Raw genomic sequence first — 21098 nt, forward strand, 5'->3', positions numbered from 1 at the left:
CCCTTGCTCTTGGATTGGGAGGATCAACATAGTAAAAATGGCAATTCTACCAAAAGCAATCTATAGATTCAATGCAATCCCCATCAAAATCCCATCAAAATTCTTCACAGATCTGGAGAAGACAATAATCAACTTTATATGGAAAAACAAAAAACCCAGGATAGCCAAAACAATCTTATACAATAAAGGAACGTCTGGAGGCATTACCATCCCTGACTTCAAACTCTATTACAGAGCTACAGTATTGAAAACAGCTTGGTATTGGCATAAAAACAGAGAAGTCGACCAATGGAATCAAATAGAAGACCCTGACTTTAATCCACAAACCTGTGAGCACCTGGTTTTCGATAAAGGAGCTAAAAGTATATAATGGAAAAAAGAGAGCATCTTCAACAAATTGTGCTAGCAAAACTGGATGTCAATCTGTAGAAGAATGAAAATAGATCCATATCTATCACCACGTACAAAACTCAAGTCCAAGTGGATTAAAGACCTCAGTATCAGTCCAAAGACACTGAACCTGATTGAAGAGAAAGTGGGAAGTACTCTACTGAATATTTTTTGAAGGAAATAAAAATTGAATTCTAAGAGGTTATAAAAGGTGCTAAAATAGGTTTTTATTTGCAAATATGTAGTCTTCTATTTTCTGGAGTTTTTGTTGTTCATAGACAACAATTTATATGGCAGTTATTGTCACACATTTTAAAATAATTATAAATGTTTTGTCTCCTTCAAGTCAAAGTAAAAAATGATTCTTTTTTTTTTTTTCCTTTTCTTGGTTTTTCGATACAGGGTTTCTTTGTGGCTTTGGAGCCTGTCCTGGAACTAGCTCTTGTAGACCAGGATGGCCTCGAATTTACAGAGATCCACCTGCTTCTGCCTCCCAAGTGCTGGAATTAAAGGCATGTGCCACCACCACCCAGCTCAAAGATGATTCTTATTAGCTTTCCTTCACCATGGCACCCAGCCATTTGTTAAAATGTTTAGCTTTCCTGAACACATGTATTGGGTAAACAACAAAAGTGGCCGTGTTGTATGACCAAGAAAGAAAACTAGCAGACTAACTACTATAGAATTGTAGACAGTGGAAAGTCAAACTATTCTCACCATCTGAGCATATTTTCCATTGCTTTATAGCTCTGTTCTGTCTTCACTAGCATAAATTATTTTATCACAAGCATTTTATGTATTCCATATGCCAAAAAGATTTATGGGTGCCCAGCAAATCTGCTATTAGCTTCCTTAAGATCTCATCACATCTACGTGACCTTGGGGACCTTCATCGGGGTCTAAGTCTCAGCTTTCAGAACAAACCCAGGATGAACTTGGTGATGTCACTATGAATTATCATAGTAAAGATGGAATTTTGTAATATTTTCACTGTATTCAAGTTAGAAATTAAATTAGATTAGCTACTTCTCTTGTATTTTGGCATGACTTTGGTGACTGACACCATAGCTATACCTTTAAAATATTTCTTAAAATATTACAGGTATAAATTGAGGAGATTTTAATAAATGGTTCATTTTCAGTATAAGCTAGCAATTGACTACAGATATGAATATTTGACTGCTTCAAACCACTTAGTTTTAGGTTTCCTAGACTTTTCCTGGAAAAGAATGACAAAAGCTGGTCACTTCCCAGTTTAGAACTTGGTAAAATTGTGCACCATCAGTATGAGATTAGCCACTGAATATATGAGCTGCTGTGGAAATTTCATATTCAAACCAGAAAAGTATTTGGGGATCCTCAGGTTCTAGAAACTTTAAAAGATGTGACTATTCCTGAAAAGGCAGTCAAATAGAGAAAGAAAAGCTATGGTTTCTGGAAATAATTCAGCTCCTATCCTTTCTCTGCCTTGTCTCTACTCATCTCTTGTCCTTGGTCTCTGGCTAGGGTCTGCCATTAGATACAGTCTACAGGAAACAGCTGACTCGAGGGCCTAGGAAACGACCCTGCATGAGTAGATCTTTCTGTGGTGGACATCAGAACCAAGGCTGGAGGAGGGGAAACAGCACATAAAAACAAACCTGTCTGTATTTATGATTGTTCTATTTATGATTCAGTTATTTATATTTTATATACTATTGGTTAAGTATGTTAGTTTGACCTTGTAAGCAAAAAGGGTATTCCCTTTTGTTTTGTTCAAGAAAAGTCATTATTTCACTTTTTATCTCAATGTTCCAAGATTGATAAATATACATAGTTTGCCTTTGACTTTGAACTGAATGTTTTACATATCATTCCAACAAATCATTTTAGGAAACATGTCAGGGCAAAAAAAAAATCAGTCACATGTATGCTCATTTTGCTAACTGAACTCCCATTGTATGTCAGCCTCTGAATTATATGGTGAATTACAACGACAGCATTTCAAAACCAGTATAAGGATGTTCCATTTATTAAGAAAAAGCCTGTTTTACACACAGGTTAAGGAACTTTCCAAGGTCGAATAGCTGACAAATATGGTGAGAATTCCAGCATGGATAAGCTTCAGGTATTATGTTCTTTTGTCCATTCTACCTCACATAGTGTTATTTTTCTTCCTGCTTTCTACACTAGTCTGTGTTTTCTGATTACCTTAATGCTTGATTATCACCTGTCTTATTGTTTAGATGCCATGACATGGTTGCACAACAAAACTCTTTGACTCTATGTACAGTAACAAATTCATTATGATTCTCTCCTAATAAAGCCAAGCATACTTCTATGAAAGCAGATTTTGCCTGGAATATTGTGTAAAGCAAATTTTGGATATCAGATCAGGACTTACTGGTATATTTCTTCCAGAATCTGTATACTTATCACATAGATTTATAGATGATAGGTATAGATAGATAGCTAGATAGATAGAGATAGATGGTAGACAAATGATAGATGATGTAGATAAGAAATGTATAATAGGTTTATAATATATAAATAGATGATAGATAAATATGTAGATAAAAGATGAATAGGCACTTAATAAATAAATGAAAGAATATATAGATGATAAATGATTGATAGGTAGTAGATAGATATTAGGTTTATAACAGATAGACAAATGATAGATGGGTAGATAGAATTGTTATATAATAGGTAGACAATAGATAGACAGGGAGATACGTGATAGATATTTTTGATAGAACATATTTTTCAGAACACATAGTGAAGACACAGGTTAAAAATGATTCCATATTGAGACTCTAATATTGATGAAATAGTGATTGTTTTAGTTGTATTAGAAATGGTTTGTTATACATTTACATTTCTTCCTATATTATGTGTTTCTTTAAAAACTACCTCAGATTGACTCCACATTGCATGCCAGAGTTCCTATCTACTCAAAGCCTAGCACTAAAATTCAATTCATATAAATACTGTATTATAACACTCTCACATTTAATTCTCTTGAGGCCAATCACATTGGTAACTGTTCTATATTTTGTGAAACTTTGACCTCCCATTTCCCTGAAAATTATCATCTTTTGATTCTCCCCTGTCTTTGTTTATTTTTTTTAAATTTTTCATCCATGTACAGTGTGTCTTGGTCATATCCATCCCCCACTGTCCCTCCAACTCCAGGGATGTTCTGTCTTGAGTATGTTTGTGAAAGTCCTCTGCACTCATTTTTCCTCATTTTATTGAGAAGCAGTAACAGCTATGGTTAAGAGCAAAGGCCACTGCTTGGATGTGATTTATCATACTTCTGTAACATTGGGATAGTTACAAACATGTCCTTATTAGACTTCTGTGGTTTATGGTATACATATTAAGATCAAAAGTGTCCAGATGATCTCGAAGATAAAAATGTTCACCACACAAACCTGAGGACCCACGCTTTAGTAGTTCTGCCTCCTCCCCCCAAGGTAGAAGAAAAGAACCAACTCTCAGAAGTTGCCACTGACCTCCACACAATGCTCATATAATAATAAAATGCAAATAATAAGATAAGAAAGAAATAATTAATTTTTTAATTGAAAAGTTTAATTTTAAATTGAAATAATGACAGAACCTAAGCAAATGTATTTCTTCTTAAGTTTGCAGAGTGTATGCTTAATAACTGCTCAAGAATTCTTTGACCTTTTGCATTATGGATGGCTATAGAGAAAGAGGAAATATTTGTAGATATGCCAATGAGTCAGCCTAGACATGATGAGTCAGCCTAGAGACGAGCTTCATGATGGAGAGTTTTTGCTCTGGCATCTCAGTGAGAACTCAATGGTAGTTCTTTCTATCTGCTCAGCTCCCTTAGGTAGGCTTCTTATGTGGTGTTCTTTCTTGTGACATGTTTCTCCCTCTGACAACTAGGTTTATATCTACTCACATAGTTGGTGTTGGGCTGTGATTCATTAGCCTAAATCATCTGTAGAGGGAGAATGGGATGTGGGAAATTTGCTGCATGTCAAACTATTTCTTTTGTAATTATAAGAATTTCTTAAGAATGAAGAGGTTTTAGTTAAATAAAATATATTTACTATGTAAAAAATTATTTCAAAATCATGTGACTCAATCATTTTGTTGAGAATATCTGTGTTGGAAGAAACCACTTGTTTGTCCTCATCTGATCAGCCCTAAAAAAATCACACAGAAACTGTATTAATTAAATCACTGCATGGCCCATTATCTCTAGCTTCTTATTGGCTAACTTTTACATATAAAGTATACCCATCTCTTTTAATATGTGTATTGCCATATGGCTATGACTTACCAGGTAAAGTTACATCAGGCTACAAGGCTTCTCTATAATCCCACCTCCTTTCTCCCAGCATTCAGTTTAGTTTTCCCTTCCTATCTACCCTATCAGGCCAAACCAGTTTCTTTATTAACCAATGGTGTTCATAGCACACAGAGGGGAATCCCACATCTTATCTTGATGATGATGGAAAAGATATTCTCATTTAAATAATTATTTAGATTCTTTTAGTGGTTACATTATTTTAATTTCTATATTGTCAAAGAACTTCCTATTGGGGGAGGGGGTTGGTCAACTTGAAACACACCTAGGATGAAGATAAATACCTCATCAGATTGCCTGTAGGCACATCTGTGGGAGCATTTTCATTATTCATAATTAATATCAGAGGACTGAAACCACTGTGGGTGGTACCACCCCTGGGCAGGTGGTATAAGAAAATAGGTTGGGCAAGTCATGGGGAGCAAGTCACTTAATATCACTCTTAGTTTCTGCCTCTAAGTTCCAGCCTAAAATTTACGCTGATGATGGATTGTAATACAAGAATTAAAAGGGAATTCCTTTTGGCCATGGTGTTTTATCTGTCCCTAACTAGAAAAGGAGCTAGGAGAAAACATTTATTAATTGCCTATTTGCTTTAAACAAAACAAAATAATTATAAGTAACAAATACCTATTTATTTTCCTATACACAAACCAGAAAATAAAATCACACTTCTGATGTGGGATTTCCCTCTGTATACTGTGAATACCATTGGTTAATAAAGAAGCTGTTTGGGGCCTGTGATAGGGTAGAGCAGAATTAGGCAGGGAAAACTAAACTGAATGCTGGGAGAAGGAAGTCAGAGTTAGAGAGAAGCCTTGTAGCCCCTCCAGAGACAAACATGGGACGGAAACTTGTGGGTAAGGCACAGCCACATGGTGATACACAGATAAATAGAAGTGGGTTATATTGAGATGTAAGAGTTAGCCAATAAAAAGCTAGAGCTAATGGACCAAGCAGTGATTTAATTAATATAGTTTCTGTGTTGTTATTTTGAGTCTGGGCAGCCAGGAATGAATAAGCAGCCTCCTACAACTTCAAGCAATTATTAAAATTAGAGAGAAAGTGAAATAATGGAAAGCCAAGTGAATTTCATGGAGGTATTATTTTTAAAAATAACAAAGATGCTTTAGTTGCTTTGCAAATGAAAGCCAAATGGAGATTCTTGGTGGACATTAAGAAGGCCAGTAATATTATAAAGCCAATATAAATCTCAATAGCCCTTTAAACCAGGATGACTATGTCGCATTTTAAAGACAACTTGGGTTTATCAATTAATTTTACACGTCAATGGGATTGTTCACAATTGAAAAAAGAAGCCATGAATGAATTGAGAAGTGCAGCAGACAGAACATATTTGATTTTGGTAATCTGAGATAGATACTTAAAAAATAAAATTCAAGTTGCATGTAACTTTCTCATGCTATCAGCAAAGAAAATTGATAGAAATACAAATTAGAAGTAATGAAAAAAATCTTATTTTATTTTGAAGAACCATCCAAGCAAGCCTAACAGGGATTAGTGCTAGCTATAGTCATGTTTAATATCCACATTAATCACCTAGAAATGAGAGTAAACAATATGTTGATGAAATTTACAGATGATGCTAAATTGGAGAGTAATAAGTTAGCACACAAGGCAGACAAATTATTTTGATGATATACACCTAAGAAAAAGAATGACTTTTACTTTAAAAAAAAGCAGGCTAATGCAATGGGCTTAGATGATAATCTTCAACCTTTATTCAAGAAAAGAGGAAAGCAAGGCATAAATAATGACAGAATGATAGCTGCCATTGATAGCTTAATAAAATTAAGATGATTTTGTACTTTTCATTAAAGTCACAACTACAGTATTTCTGATAGGATGCTAAGTAAGCAGTTGCATGTAATTATTTGTATGTAAAAATTTACTATGTCCCAAGCCATGTGAATACACAGAAATGATGAAATAAGAATCAATACAATATCAATAATTGCTGAATAGTCAATGAATAATTCTGAAAGAATCATGACAATACATTTGTCAACACAGGGAGATTTGGATTTCTCATCAGATTAGGGCCAAGAGTAAAGAGTAGCTGAGGTACGAGTTATCTTTCTGGTGAAAGACAAGAGGAAACAACAGCATAAGGTTTTTGTTTATTGATCCTTCAAAACTGAGGCATGCATAGTGCCACTCCAAGAAAGGAATTTATTGGCAAAGCAGTTATTTTACTTACTGTTGTACTTTTAATTCTGGGATGCAGAGGCACATTTTAAACTGATATGTTGCATACTTGTAGAATACAAATCTTGTCATATACAGTTATAAGTATGAATTTATATGGATGCTGTTATTATCACAGGAGGATTATATTTTAACAATTTGAAAACATGTCTTACACAAATTTATGTAAAGACCTTTTTTTTTTTTTTTTTTTTTGGATATTAGAGTCTGGGCCAGAAATGGGGACATCAGTACAGGCAGGAGTTCCCACAAGGAGGTGTGTGAGCCACCTTCCACCAGCTCTGCTCCTGAGTTGTAGACAGAGGGAGGTCACACACACTACAGGGTACACAGAGCACCTGGACAGCTGTAGAACACTGTTTACTGTGTAATGACCCAAGTATTTTTGTGCTTTAATCTGTTTGGAAGGAAGCAAAGGCAATATGCCCCTACAAACAAACATCAACAACAATATCGTGAGTATGGAGAACTACTTAAGTGTTTAATGTTCTGCAAAGATTTTAATCCATTTTTTTCAATATTTATCACGCTTTCTCTGGTCATTCTCCTTCCATGAATGCACACACACACACACACACACCATGGATTGACTCTTAAAAAAAAAACAGGGTATTTTACTTTCCAAACATGTTACACACATTCTGTTTCTCCTTCTATCTGGAAAGTATTTGGTGGTTATTCTGGGTACAATTCAAATGCCGGTTATTCTGTCAAACTTCACAATATTGTTTTTATTATTTCAAATAGTCCTTGTTTTGTCTTTTTAACAATACATATAAATTATATAAAAACACTGATCAGGTTTATCTTGATATTTCCCATCTGTGCGTGTGTTTATCATGTGCCCCACCCATTTTCTCCCCAGGCCCTTGTCTTCTTCCCCCAGCATTGTTTCTAGTCTTTAAAAACTCTTACTTTTAAAAAAAAGGTTCTCCTTTCCTCTCTTCTAATAAACACTCTTCCACTTCATGCTTTTCAAGTTTCACCAGATGAGCGAGAATTTGTGCTATTTGTCTTTTTTTGTTGGGCATTTCTCTTAAAGCAACAGTGGCCCTGCAGTCCCACCTGGGTTGCTGCAAATGATAGGATTCCATCTTCCTGACAGACTACTCTTCCCCTGTGGAAATATACCACACTTTACACACTCACTGACAAGAAATGGAAACTATTGCATATTTGACTATTGTGCACAGTGTAAACAAGGGAGTGCAAGCATTGTCTTTGCTATAAAGATTTCACTTCCTAAATCAAGGAATTAGTGGATGGTTATAAGCCTAACCCACAGGCAGAGCAGAAGAATTATTAGTTCTTATAAAACTTGGGCTACATAGTGATTTCCAGATCTTCCTTGGCAATACAGTGAGACCCTACTTCAAATTAGAAAGGGGGGAATTGGCTTGAGTACAGAGCGAGGGAGGGGAAAGGAAGGGAGGGAGGAAGGGAGGGAGGGAGGGAGGAAGGAAGGGAGGGAGGGAGGGAGAGAGGGAAGGCGGGCTGTTTCTTTGGATTGGATCATATGGAAGTTCTATTTTGCTTTTTGAAGACTCTCCATGCTGTCTTTCTTTATAGTTGTAATAATTCACATGGATACCAACAGTGTCTAAGACCCATTTTCTTTCTTTCTTGCCAGAATTTATTACTACTCTTTTCTCGTAGTAACCATTCCAATTCAAGTGAGATGATACCTCATTATAATTTTGATTTACATTACTCTGATGATTATGGAATTTGGAGGCTTTTTTTCATGTGTTTGTTGGCCACTTTTTTTTNCTGGGTGATGTCTTGTCCTGAGGTTACCAGCCCCCCCCCTTTTTTGTGGATTTTCGAGACAGGGTTTCTCCGTAGTTTTTGGTTCCTGTCCTGGAACTAGCTCTGGTAGACCAGGCTGGTCTCGAACTCACAGAGATCCACCTGCCTCTGCCTCCTGAGTGCTGGGATTAAAGGCATGCACCACCACCTCCCGGCTTTGTTGGCCACTTTTATGAATCCTTTTGAGATATGCCTGTTTAATGGTTTAGACTACTTCTTAATTTTATCATGTTTCTCATCTTTTTTTTTTTTTAGTTCCTCATATTCTGGATATCATCCTTGGACATGTTCTTCTAGTCTAGAAGTTTCCTGTTGATCCTATTGATTGTTGATTTTGCTATACAGACCCTCTTTTTTTTTTTTGCTAGATTCCTGTTTTCTATGTTTACTTGTGTTGCTTCTGTTCTGTTGACCTAAATAAAACTTCCCTGTCTACATCAGTGTTTTGAAATACTTCCTCTACATCTTCCTGTAGCAATTTCAGAGTGTCAGACAGAAGATTTATGACCATCTTTGCCTAAATGTCTCCTATGGTCACTCTGGACAAGAAACATGAACTATATAGTCTCTATGTACAGTTTTTTTCCTATCTACTAATGCCTGGAAGTGACCTTGTTCCCTCTGTGAATAACATTAGAGGTAGAGAAGCTGAAAAGTACAAACAGAGTCCTGTGAGAGTTGGCAGAGCCTCACTCATTCACCCTTTTATTGGATTGTCCTACCTCATATGTATGATGTATGTCCTGAGCATTACCCTTATAATTGTGATCAGTAACTGCTGTGGGACAATGGTCTGCACCCATCAATTGTATTTTACTAAAGTGCTGATTGGCCCAGTAGCCAGGCAGGAAGTAGAGGTGGGGAAACCAGTCAGAAAATAGAGGTGAGACAATGAGAACAGGAGAATTCTAAGAAAAGGAAAGAGTCTGTCTGCAGTTGACACGCGGAAACCAGACACAGAGCAAGCAAGATGTGACTGCCTCATGATAAAGGCCAAGCCACTTAGCTAACACAGACGAAAATAATGGGCTAATTTTAAGAGGTAAGAATTAGTTGATAAGAAGAGCCTGAGATTCTAGGCCAATCAGTTTATAATTCATGTAGACTTCTGTGTGTTTATTGGGACTAAATGACTGTAGGACCGGGCAGGACAAAAACCTCTGTTAACAAGTAACTTTTGGGTTCATGATATGTCAGTATATCACTATCTTTGGGAATCAGGCTACGGAGTCATAGTGCTTTCTTTTGAACTCTAGGATTTTTACTCATAAGTTGTATATTGGGTGATTTATTCAGTTCCCATTTATACTCATTTCTCCTCTTTAAATCGTGGGTAAGAATCCAACTTTGTTTCATGGTTGTGAGGGTTAAGTGAGTTAATAAATCTAATAGCATTTCTCCATTTTAAGTATTCTGTGTCTGCTATCCACGATTACCGGGCTGTGCAGACTGTGAGCTCCTCAAAGGCAAGATCGTGTCCTGCTCATCTTTTCAGCTCTTCTAGCCAGCACAGTGTAAACACAGCACAGTGTCTTGTGTATCCTGGCAATGTAACATTTCAAAAGTAGATCTGTGCCATCAGTGAATCGATACATAGAATGAGGCAGAGAAGACACAGAGAAGAACCCTACATATGAATCATATGGTCATTGCAAGTCATGTTTCCCTGATAGGGAAGAAAAAAAAGAGCCTGTCATCCGTGGTGGACTCCAGCAATCAACAATTGCACTCCTCCAGCTGGGGAGCTGGGACAGATGCTGCAGAACCAATTTCCCCTTGCAAAGGAGAAAGGAGCGATGGTGGAAGCTCTGAGCGCTCAAAAGGCATGCTAAGGTGTCAGGAACCGCTCCGCAGCAGCTGGTAGTATTGCCCTGCCCTCTTGGCTCAGGGCTGCCGATTCAGCGTCTTCATGCTGTGTGCAGACCTGCAATGCAGTGTTGTTCCTCATATATACAGTGGTTTAAAAAAAAAAAATCCCCCGAGGAGGAGGGATCTGCTTCAGTGATTAAGGTTGACGGACACCATAATGTACTCTGCTCTCCTGCTTGCTATTGTTCTGACCCTTTCTGTTTCTATACATTTCCTGAATTCTGGCCACTGTCCAAGAATTTCACATTGCTCTCATTCTCCAGCCCTGCAAAGAGCCCCACACTCTTTGTTTCCTCTGCTCTGCTATTTCTTTGCTCTTGCCTATGGCTGACTTTTGAGCACACTGACACACGCTATTTATCTTTGTCTTGTTTCATGCTTGGCGGTGTTACCTGCTCTGACCCTGGGTCCAGCCCTACAGTACCGGCAATCAGCGTAGCTCTAAGGAGCTAAATTAGTGCCTCTCATCAAGTTGAAGGTTTTCTTAGTGATGTTTTCTTAAGAGACGAGCTTTCTAGAATTGCAGATGATAGCCACAAACATGGGAGCTGGAACAAGCTCTGTTATGCCCACCCTTGCTTTCAGCCATGCTACTTCTCTTTGTGAGCCTAGATTTTCTATGTGTATAATGGGGTATAGAAACAGTATAACATTTGCTCTTGGACTATTATTTTGAATATTTAACTAATTAACAAAGCATGAAATAAACTAGCACCAACAAGTCTGGAAGACCTGACACTGTCTTCTAGACTCCTACTGCACCTGCATACACCTGCACTTAGACTTACACAAATATATACACATTTAAAAATAAAATAAATCTTTCAAATACTAAAAATTAAGATATAAATATTTAAGTATCTTATGTTAGACATAGAAACTACCTCTAGTGTTCTGTCATCATTAAGAGATAACAAAACTAAATAAATAAAATAAAAAAATAACAAAACAGTTGAGCAAGAGGAATATTTATAGTTTGTTACCAAGAAATGAAAACAAAAGTCTTTATTCTATGGCACAAAGTGAAGATTTGAAGTTTGCCTAATTTTCATTACTGTAGTTTTGAATATTGTCAGTTAACTTATTCTCTCCATAAATCCATCCTTTCAGAAAGTCTTTGCTCTAGACCACACACCATGTGGCAGATTCCCTCCAGAGCTCTAGGCAGTTTTAGAATGGGCGTCTCCCATCTTCATGAGCTTGCATTGTTTCCTTCTTGGTATTTCTCATATCACTCTAAGTTTCTTTTATATTCTTAGAAATTCATCCATGTGGAGCTGGAGAGACGGCTCGGTGATTAAGAGATTGTTTTCCTCTCCTTGAAGTTCCACAGCAGAAGGCTCACAACTTCAGCTCCAAGCGGATCTGATGCTTCTTGCCTCTGTAGGCATAGGCACTCATCTGCGTGCACACACACACACACACACACTTAAAAACAATAAAAACTAAAAAAAAATGTGTCTGTGCGCCTCCTACATGCCAGGTGTCACCTGTTTAGCTAGAAGTAAGCAGCAGTAAATTCTTAGGAAAGAATATTGTGGTTGGTAGAACTGAATCCTGTAAACCTTTTTTTTTTTTTTTTAAGATCAGAATTCCACAGGGAAGTCTCTAAAAAAACATTCTCTTCAGTCATGTACTGGGGACACTCCTTAATTATCTCTTGTTTGCCTCGTCTTGCCTTTGGATTTCTAAGTTATTAGCATAACTAGTTTTACACAAGAACTTTGAGCTAGTGTAAAAACATGAAGATATATATATATACATATATATTTGCACAAAAGCAATGGTTGCCTTTTATACCATGGCTGAAACACAACATTTGGTAGATGCTTGAAAATTGTATTGATAATCACTATAAAAGTCAAACAATACTTTGAAGCTCTACTGCAAACTGTTAATTATAAAAAAAATGTTGCAAGCAGAAATGTTCACCTTCACTCTTGCTTTTGTCTAGGGTGTGTATGCTTGGGCATCATTAGCAGAGGGACTCAGCACCACCTGACTGGACGATAGCAGTAATCCCTACGATTAAAAAGGAGCAGTCCCTTTCACCAATTTTTAAAATGTCATAAGAACACTAGCTATTTAGAAGTCTAAAAACATTCAAGGTAAAAGAGAATGAGACTGACATGGGAATTTTGGCTACAGAAACTATTAGAATGAGGCAGGGGTTTCTGGATGGCTGGAAGTTGTTCTGTTTGATGAAGTGCTGGGCGAGCAGTACTAACAAATGATGGGGACAGTGGTCCAGCATGAGACAACTACATCCTAAAAAAAAACTGCATTTAATAGTGGTATAGCCCTTCATCTTGCCTGTGTCATAATTCTGGCAAATGAATCATATTTTTTCATAATAAATGCTTAAAGTAACACTTGAAGAGGTTGAATATTTGCTCAACCTTGCATGACGTTGGGTAAAGCCTAAGCTCATGTTTGATTTAAATCTATTCTTTCCTACCAAAAGTATAATGCTACCTTTATCAGACCACAGATTCAGTAGTGCAACCAATGCCCACCTTTGCGGTGTAGACATCTTGTTCTTAAAAGGGGTCTATAGTCTAATCAGAGGGAAACAACACTGGTGAAATGAAGTAGGGACAAGAGCATTTCTAAAGGTCAGTCTTGGCTGGAGTGACTTAAGACTGTTTCATGGAGGGGAGACTTTAGGAAACAAACCTGGGGGCAGCCATATGTAGGGCAGAGGGGAGGACAATCATTTGCCCAGCAAGGGTAGATGGATGGATGCCTGGGACCAGAGTTTGCAGAATTTATGGATTGCCCACAAGGCTGACTAAAACACTCCAAAGAAAAGACCAATTTAAAAGGGGGAAAGTATGCCTTTAATTATCTCAAGAAGAACTTCCAACAGCTTTGATATCCAAATGGATATGGGATCTTAAATACTATTGATATAAGTTACTTTGAACCCAATGATTTCAGCATAAGGACAACTTGTTTATTAGGAGAAGCCTCGGGAGTTTCAGAATCCTTTTCTATTTTTTCCACATTTCTCACTGGATAAGCTTCACGTATTAATGCCCACAGGTATTCTTTCCCTTAATTGGATTTAGATCTTCGCTCAGAACATCTCAAAGAGCCCTCCCAAGTTAGGCTACTCAAACTTGCAAGCTGCCACTTAAATTTCCTCTCTTACTCTACTCCCCCTCCCCTCTGCACATAACATCGACTTACTATGCTCTCTGCTTAGCGTTTGTCTCTCTTCCCACTGAGGTTGTAAAGGATGATGAAGACAGAATGATTATCTGTGTGCCCCCCCCCCTTCACTTTGCATCTAGTGCCTCGAATTGGATCTGGAAAAGAGACAATCCTCTGTAAATATTTGACTAAGAAGCAAATGAATAATTTTGCCGGGAGGTGTGGTGAATCATTTACATTGACCACTGACATGTTAAATATCTAAGGGCTTATTGGCATCACTCCCATTGTGGGAGGTGTTTTCTTTTACTTTCTTTTTTTTAATTTTTTAATGATTTATTTAACTTTATTTTATGTGCATTGGTGTGAAGGTGTCATATCTCGTGGAACTGCACTTTCAGACAGTTGTGAGCTGCCATGTGGGTGCTGGGAATTGAACCCAGGTCTTCTGGAAGAGCAGTCAGTGCTCTTAATTGCTGAGCCATCTCTCCAGCCCAAGGGATGTGTTTTCTATAGGTTGGTTGCAGCAGTTTCTCCTACAAAACAGAGTGGGCTTATAACTGTTTCAATTAATAGCATAAAGATAAAACCAAGAGGCTTTCAGTGTAACCCTTATTAAGACCTTATCCTTTCCCGCTGGCATTGAGTTTTGCTACGTACCCAGGCTAGCCTCCTACTTACTAGCTCAACCTCCAAAGCAGCTGAGATCAGTTATATACCACTACCCCTAGCCTGCTAAGATGTCAGAGAAATCAACACTGATATTTCAGAGACCCTTTAAAACAGATGAAATCCTTTCTGAGGAAATCAATCATACCCCCAAAATCTCTTCTGTCAAAAATTAGCGCTGCCAAAACTCTCGAAGCCGCCATTCCCACAGCAGCCTGACAAAGAAGCTCTTTAGCTCACTCATCATGAGATTAGAGGGGAGGAGCAGAACACCAAGAATCAGACTGAGCCACACCTGGACCTGATTTAGGTAATGAGTCATTGGACTTCGAGCTGATGCCAAAATAGAGGTTTGAGAGGAAGGGGAGTGTATTTCTCACGTGTGGAGAATGTGAGCGGATGAAGGCAGAAATGCCAGGTCATATCAGATTTTGTAACATTTCATTGTTCTAAGACAGCTGCAATAATATATTGCTGACAACGTGACTTCAGCATTCTGTTTTCAAGCAAAGAATGCTTTCTCCTTGAATCTGGGTTGACTTGTGTTTGCCTTAATTAAGTAGGGAGAAATGAATGCCGTATGGCTTCCAAGGCTGTCGTGAGACACAATGCAGCTTTGTCTTGGAGTTCTGAGCTTATAGCTACCGCCTGAGGAGTCTGATTACCCTGTGGTTACCATATGCTGTGGAAGCGAACCCACGTAGGGAGCCTCGAGTAGGTAAGTTCCTCCACTCTATGCTGGTAGTATTGAATCCTGTTAGCCCTTCATCCCTGGTGTGAATAAAGGAATCTTCTTGATTAGTAACTTTTCTCATTGCCATGAATATGTATTTCACAATGTAAGAAAGGCCATGGAAGGCCTTTCTCCCAAACTATGGTGGGCTGTGGTTTGAGATGTTTTAGTCCAGTATGGCAGGGAAGGCATGGTGGAAACCCACCGGGACTGTGGTGACCACAGGAACAAGAGACAGTCCACATGACAATGGGCAGGAAGAAGGGAAAGCAGGCTAAAGACAGGGCAGGTATAACCTTCAAAGGCCTGCCTCTAGTGGCCTTCTTGTACCAGTCAAACTCCACTTCCCAAAGTCTCCATGGCCTTTGAATAATCTCACAAAATAGGGACAGAGTTCAAAACATGAATACTTTCTCATCATTCTGATCCCTACCTGCCATCCCATTTTTAGACTTCAGGTTTTCCTAAAAGCAATGAAAACCTAAACAATAGCCTATCCATCTCGACTAGATTTCTGACCTGTTTGAATTGAGTCTGTTTTAAACATAAAATAGTTACTTGAAAATACAGTGTTTTAGACAAGTTGCTTCCCATGATAGTAGCCATAATAGATCACAAAGAATGTGTCTTTGCAATTTGCTCTAACAACATGGGAAGTCCATCTTTCTTTCCTATGTAACCTAGTTCACCTTCTGATGCTGCAACAAAATCACTGAGACTGGAGAATTTGTAAGGAAAAAGTCTAATTTAGTCCAATGTTCTGGAGTCTGTAAGTTCAAGATCAGGCAGCCACATCTGACAAAAACCTTGGCATGATCTTAAAGGAAAAGCTTAAGTGTGCTCATGCAGAAGAGAAAAAGGATTAAAAGTGACAACCTGTTACAGAAAACCACACCTGTTATAGCTTAGGCCAGCTGACATACAGAAAGAAATAATAAAAAAGGCTCACTGCTAAGTCACTGAGACTTTTTGTGGTGATGGATAAGGCTTATGGGTAGGGTTGTTACACAGTAAAACGTTAAATGAATCAAAATGAGAAACCTGGTCAAAGAACTTGGGTGTAACACCTATATGCAAACAAACAAACAAAAAAAAAACAATGGTCAAAACGCTGGAAATAATGGTTGCTGTTTATCTACAATCGAGAAATAAAGTCATCTTTAGTCATCTTCTACCTGTGCTTTTGAGCCCATTGTACAAAATGATAAACAAGAGAACTGTTTTCTCTACATCATTCATACATGGAACAAAGCGAACACGTTCTACTTACTCTAGTATCATGTTTCTTGTACCATATCTATTGCTGTGATTAGCTTTCTAACTGCCCACTGTTTGTGCAGGGTCAGAATCAACATTTGTTCTGACGTAACGTGCTTTGTGAGTAGCATTGCCATGCTCATAAGCCTCAGTGGAGGAATAGGAGAAACTTTGAAAGGGCAGCTCGAAATTAAGATATTATGAAAGCCAAGTTGAAAACCATTTAAAAAAATTCTAAATATAGATGCAGTGGTGTTCGTGCATGCTTGAAGTGTAGAAAATGAAGTTAAAAAGGCCATGTAAACAAGAAAAGGAAGGACTGTTTTGTATAGCTGTGGATGAACCCTATTGGTCTCCCCATGTTAGAATGAAAACAGTACATATATGCTTACACCATCCAAGTGTCAAGAAGAATTTAATGTGACATTTTGTATTAAGTTTTAAATTAATATCTGCCGTTTTCCTTGAAAGGCTAAAGCTGTCATTTTGTACAAAGAAATAATCAGTAGCTTTTTTAACACAGAAGAACATCCCTGAGAGACACACATTTTCTCGCCATCGAACAAGAATGCTACAGTGGTAAATGGTAAGTCTGTAAGCCTTTTCCTGTGTTGAAAGTAAGGATGATGCAGAAAACTGAAATAATTCAGTAAAAAGATGAAAACTCAAAACTTGCCATATATTTTAGGTGTTCTTGAAATAATTTTGTAATGAAAACTTTATCAGGGCATAAGATTCCTTAAACCAACTCCACCCTTGTTCTTTTGTGTTCTAGATTTTCTTGATTATAGTTGTCTAAATCCACACATATCACTCAACATAGAGCAAAAAGATGAAAAGGAATGTTTAGCCTGTTATGGCTGTGTGTTTGTTGGGTCTACTTATGAACCCACACCTTCCAGAGAATAATGGGTTAGGTAGAAAGACACCATAGTTCTTGTTAGTTTTGATGAATGTCATCTAGAACATTCAAGTGATGTTTGGTCTAGGATTTAGAGACATAAGGCTGTTACAGAACTATGAATTGTGAGGTTTTCCTGAGAGAGAGCAGAGAAACTTAACTCAAATAGAACAAAGTAGAATCCATGCATTAAAAGGATCAGAGGAGAACACAAAAATGGTGACTAAGAAAACGCCGAGGGTGCATTTGTCATAAGATGAAGGCACAAAGACCAATGAATTAAGTCTTTCAGACTTTACAACTTCCTCACAGTTTTAAGATTATCAAGTGTAAGTCAGGTGGATAGTGAAGGTATCAGGCATTTTGAGAGCTCCAAGGTGTGAATATTGGTGAAAAAGTCATGATATAAAAAATTGCTAAGATATTTGTTTGAGAAGGAAAAGAAGAAATGATTGAGCCTGGTTAGTTTTCTTTCAAGTGGACACCAGCGGAGGGCATCTAAGAAGAGGGAATTCCCAACTGAGAAGTGATACCATCAGATATGGCCTGGAGGCAAGTCTATGGAGCCTTTGATTGATGATTGATGTGGAAGGGCCCAGCCCATTGTTAGCAGTACCGTCCTGAGATAGGTATCCCTGGGGTATATAAAAAAGCAAACTGAACAAGCCAGGCAGAAGTAAGCAGGGTTCCTCCATGGTCTCTCTCAGCTCCTGCCCCCAGGTTACTGACTTGAGTTCCTTCCTTGATTTCTCTTTATGATAGAGTGTGATCAAGACGTGCAAACTGAAGTAAACCCCTTCTTCCCCAGATTGCTTTTGGTAATGGTGCTTCATCACAGCAATAGAAAGCCAATAGCAGAACTGGTATACCCATGATCAGTAGCAAGAAAAAAAATGCCACTGAATCAGTTAAATGCAAATTGACAAACTAGTAGTGGTATCATTGTCCATTTTTTTTCTTACTGCATATACAAGATCTCATTTATATTCTCATTTGAAACACTGGCAAAATGTCTACCAGAACAAAGAAAACAAAAGGAATCTTGAGAGAAGTCACTGAAGTCCTTTTCGCAGAGGTTCCCAATCACTATTAAAATATCTTCACACATGCCTCAGCTCTATACTTTTTTTCTTTTTCCTATTTTGAAATTCCCTGGAGTGATCTAGAGTCTGTTTATACCTTTGTTTGTCTCCTTTGCCCTTTGTTTAGATTCCTGTACCCTGACTTTCTAGGCTTTTCCACAGCTACGGAACGGCATAACATCCTATGCTTGGTGCTTTTTCCCTCTTCCAATGTTTGTCTTTAAAACCAAGGATCCTTCTACTTCTACTTTTCCATATGGCATTGTGAAAGTTCACTTCCTTAGCTGAAATCGCAAGCTAGCTAAGTTTACTCCATATACCAGACGCTTATAAACCAGGCTGTGCTGTCATACCAGCCCCAGTAAATTTTCCCTTGAATTATACACCTCTTGGCCACTAATAGCCCTAACCTCATGGTTACCAGAGAACAGGTTATGCTTCAAAATTTTCTCTTGATTTCTTAATTATAAGATTATAATTTCTCTCTTCACTGTTTTGTGATTAAGAAGACAATGCTGTCCATGTTCTCTTATTGTTCGGGTTATAAATTTCTTAATTATAGTCCATTGCTTACTGGTTAAAATTACTTATATCTCAGGCAGACAATGAATCCTGCAATGGGGGTAAGCATGCAGGAATGTGTCGATAGGACAACAGAACAGGAAGGAGGAAGAACCAGTCTTTCTCCACCACCACGTGGCTGAGTTGGTGTTCTTTCTTTTTCTGTAGGTAACTGCAAAAATACTTCAGAAATCATTTTATTGAAGATGAATTGGTGAAAGCCTAGCTTTCTCTAATAATTCAAAGACTGCTGATGATAAAACCTTCATTCTCATGATTTCAATAAAGTGTATTGACACGTTCCTAATCTCATTCTTAATGCTGGATACTTCAGAGTGTTGTGTTGGTATTCTCTCTCTCTCTCTCTCTCTCTCTCTCTCTCTCTCTCTCTCTCTTTCCTCTCTCTCTCGTTTTCTGAGTTATTTTGTTTTTTTGTTTTTTGATAGCTGTTTAATATGCAACCAGGAATCTTAAAACTAACAATGCCCCTGCCTCTGCCCTCTATGTCCCTGAAAGTACAGGACTTCACTCTGCTGAAATATTCTAAACACACATACACACCTCTTGACATCTGGTTTGTTTTCTTCTTTGTTGTTGCTGTTTAATCAGCAAAACCAACAGGAATTTTTGTTATTTGTTGCCATTGTCCCTTTCCTAGGCAACTGGAATGGTAACTGCGCTGCCAGGTTTGTCTCATTGAAGACTGCGGTGACATGCTTTCGACAGAAGCCCTGGCCGGAGATATGTCATTGAATCTGAGTTAAACTGGGAAAATCGTCTGTATTGACTGAAAGAAGCAGCTCGCAAAAGGCTAAAGTTTGGAAAGACTTGTGAATAATTAAGAAGAGTGAGTGTCAAGCCAAGTAAGCATATTCTTAGTGATACAGTCTATAGGAATCGAGAGTAGGAAACAGATGGAAGTTGAGGTATAGACTCAATATCTCTGGGAATGTCAGATCAGAGATTATTTTTGGAAATGTAAAAGGAGGTTTGTGTGTAGGAGGAGCACAAGAGCTGGGACACAGATCCTGGCAGGGGGAACAGGCAAAGAATGAAAAATCCAGTCTAGGGGTGAGGGGTATTTAATCTGTAGAATAGCTACTTAACCCCACTCTCCTGCCGATGACATATATTTTCAAATAGCCTACCCGGAATTTTTAAATTTGAGCTACCACCAAGTCATTTACAGCTATTTTCCAACAAGAGCAGGGTCGTTCTCTGTGATTTATTTTCAGTTGTGTTTTTCCTCCCTCCGCACCGGTCTTCTAGAGGTCTCACGTGCGGATAACTCTTATGTGGATTTTTAGCTTCTAGAGATCACAAAGTAGAAGGAGCAGCTAGATGGGTGAGGCAAAATAATGAAAGGATTTAGCAGACTTAAGGACTAGCGCAGGAGACGGAGCGCAGGCAAAGCTGCAGTGTGTGCGTGCTTGACAGGACTTGTAGTGCTCATTCAATCTTGGGGAGGAACAAAGGGCTGGCAGGTGAAAGAGAGCCGCAGCCACAGCCTCAGTCAGGCCAGGTGTTCAGCATTAAGGCTCGCAGGGCTCGAGATCCCAGATGGCTGGAAGGAGAGGTGCGAATGAAATGACCCAGAGAAGTGGGGAGATGCGCGAGGAAGGCAATAAGCTACATTTAGGTACTTGCAATTAAAGGGATTGCCATTGCTTGGCAGTTACTTGAGTGATAATGAATGTTTGAATCATCGTTGAACAGGGGACAGATCTGTTTCCTTGAAGAAGTATTGTCCAGTCTTTTTAGTGTCTAGAATTCCCCCAACTCCCTCGTTGTTGTTGGTTCTTTCCACTGAAAAGTACCAAGGTTATGTTTAAAACAAGATTGAAAAACAAGAGGTTTTAGTTAACAAGAGTTTTAAGTTAAACTAGATAATTGTATGCATCACCAAAAGAGGAGAAGCTATGAAAATACTAAAAGACTCATATCGACATATTATATACAATCTGCATATCATTTGTAAATCCTGTATATATTATAGTCTGTGTATATTATATTGTGTGTGTGTCCAAATCTGACTGTACAGAGTAAGTACTAATGGAGGATATCTATTTTTTGGCAACCTAAGTGCCATATTTTTCATGTGTGTGATTTACCAGT

At 38.1% G+C, this 21098-nt stretch overlaps 1 long non-coding RNA gene across 3 annotated transcripts in view; it reads left to right on the forward strand.

Moving 5' to 3' along the window:
• Positions 1–20830, forward strand: part of LOC126512067 (uncharacterized) — a 254250-nt gene extending 233420 nt beyond the window's left edge. The window contains exons 3-5 of one of the 3 annotated variants that reach the window (XR_007594933.1): positions 15010–15167; positions 16911–17025; positions 19642–20830. This is a non-coding gene — a long non-coding RNA (uncharacterized lncRNA). The remainder of the gene's footprint in view (positions 1–15009; positions 15168–16910; positions 17026–19641) is intronic. The other 2 variants (XR_007594908.1, XR_007594939.1) reach the window with 2 other exon arrangements.
• Positions 20831–21098: the final 268 nt, after the last annotated feature.

This window comes from Alexandromys fortis, unplaced genomic scaffold, assembly GCF_014885135.2.
Source record: "Alexandromys fortis isolate MF-2015 unplaced genomic scaffold, M_Fortis_MF-2015_v1.1 scaffold_19, whole genome shotgun sequence".
Lineage (NCBI taxonomy): Eukaryota > Metazoa > Chordata > Mammalia > Rodentia > Cricetidae > Alexandromys > Alexandromys fortis.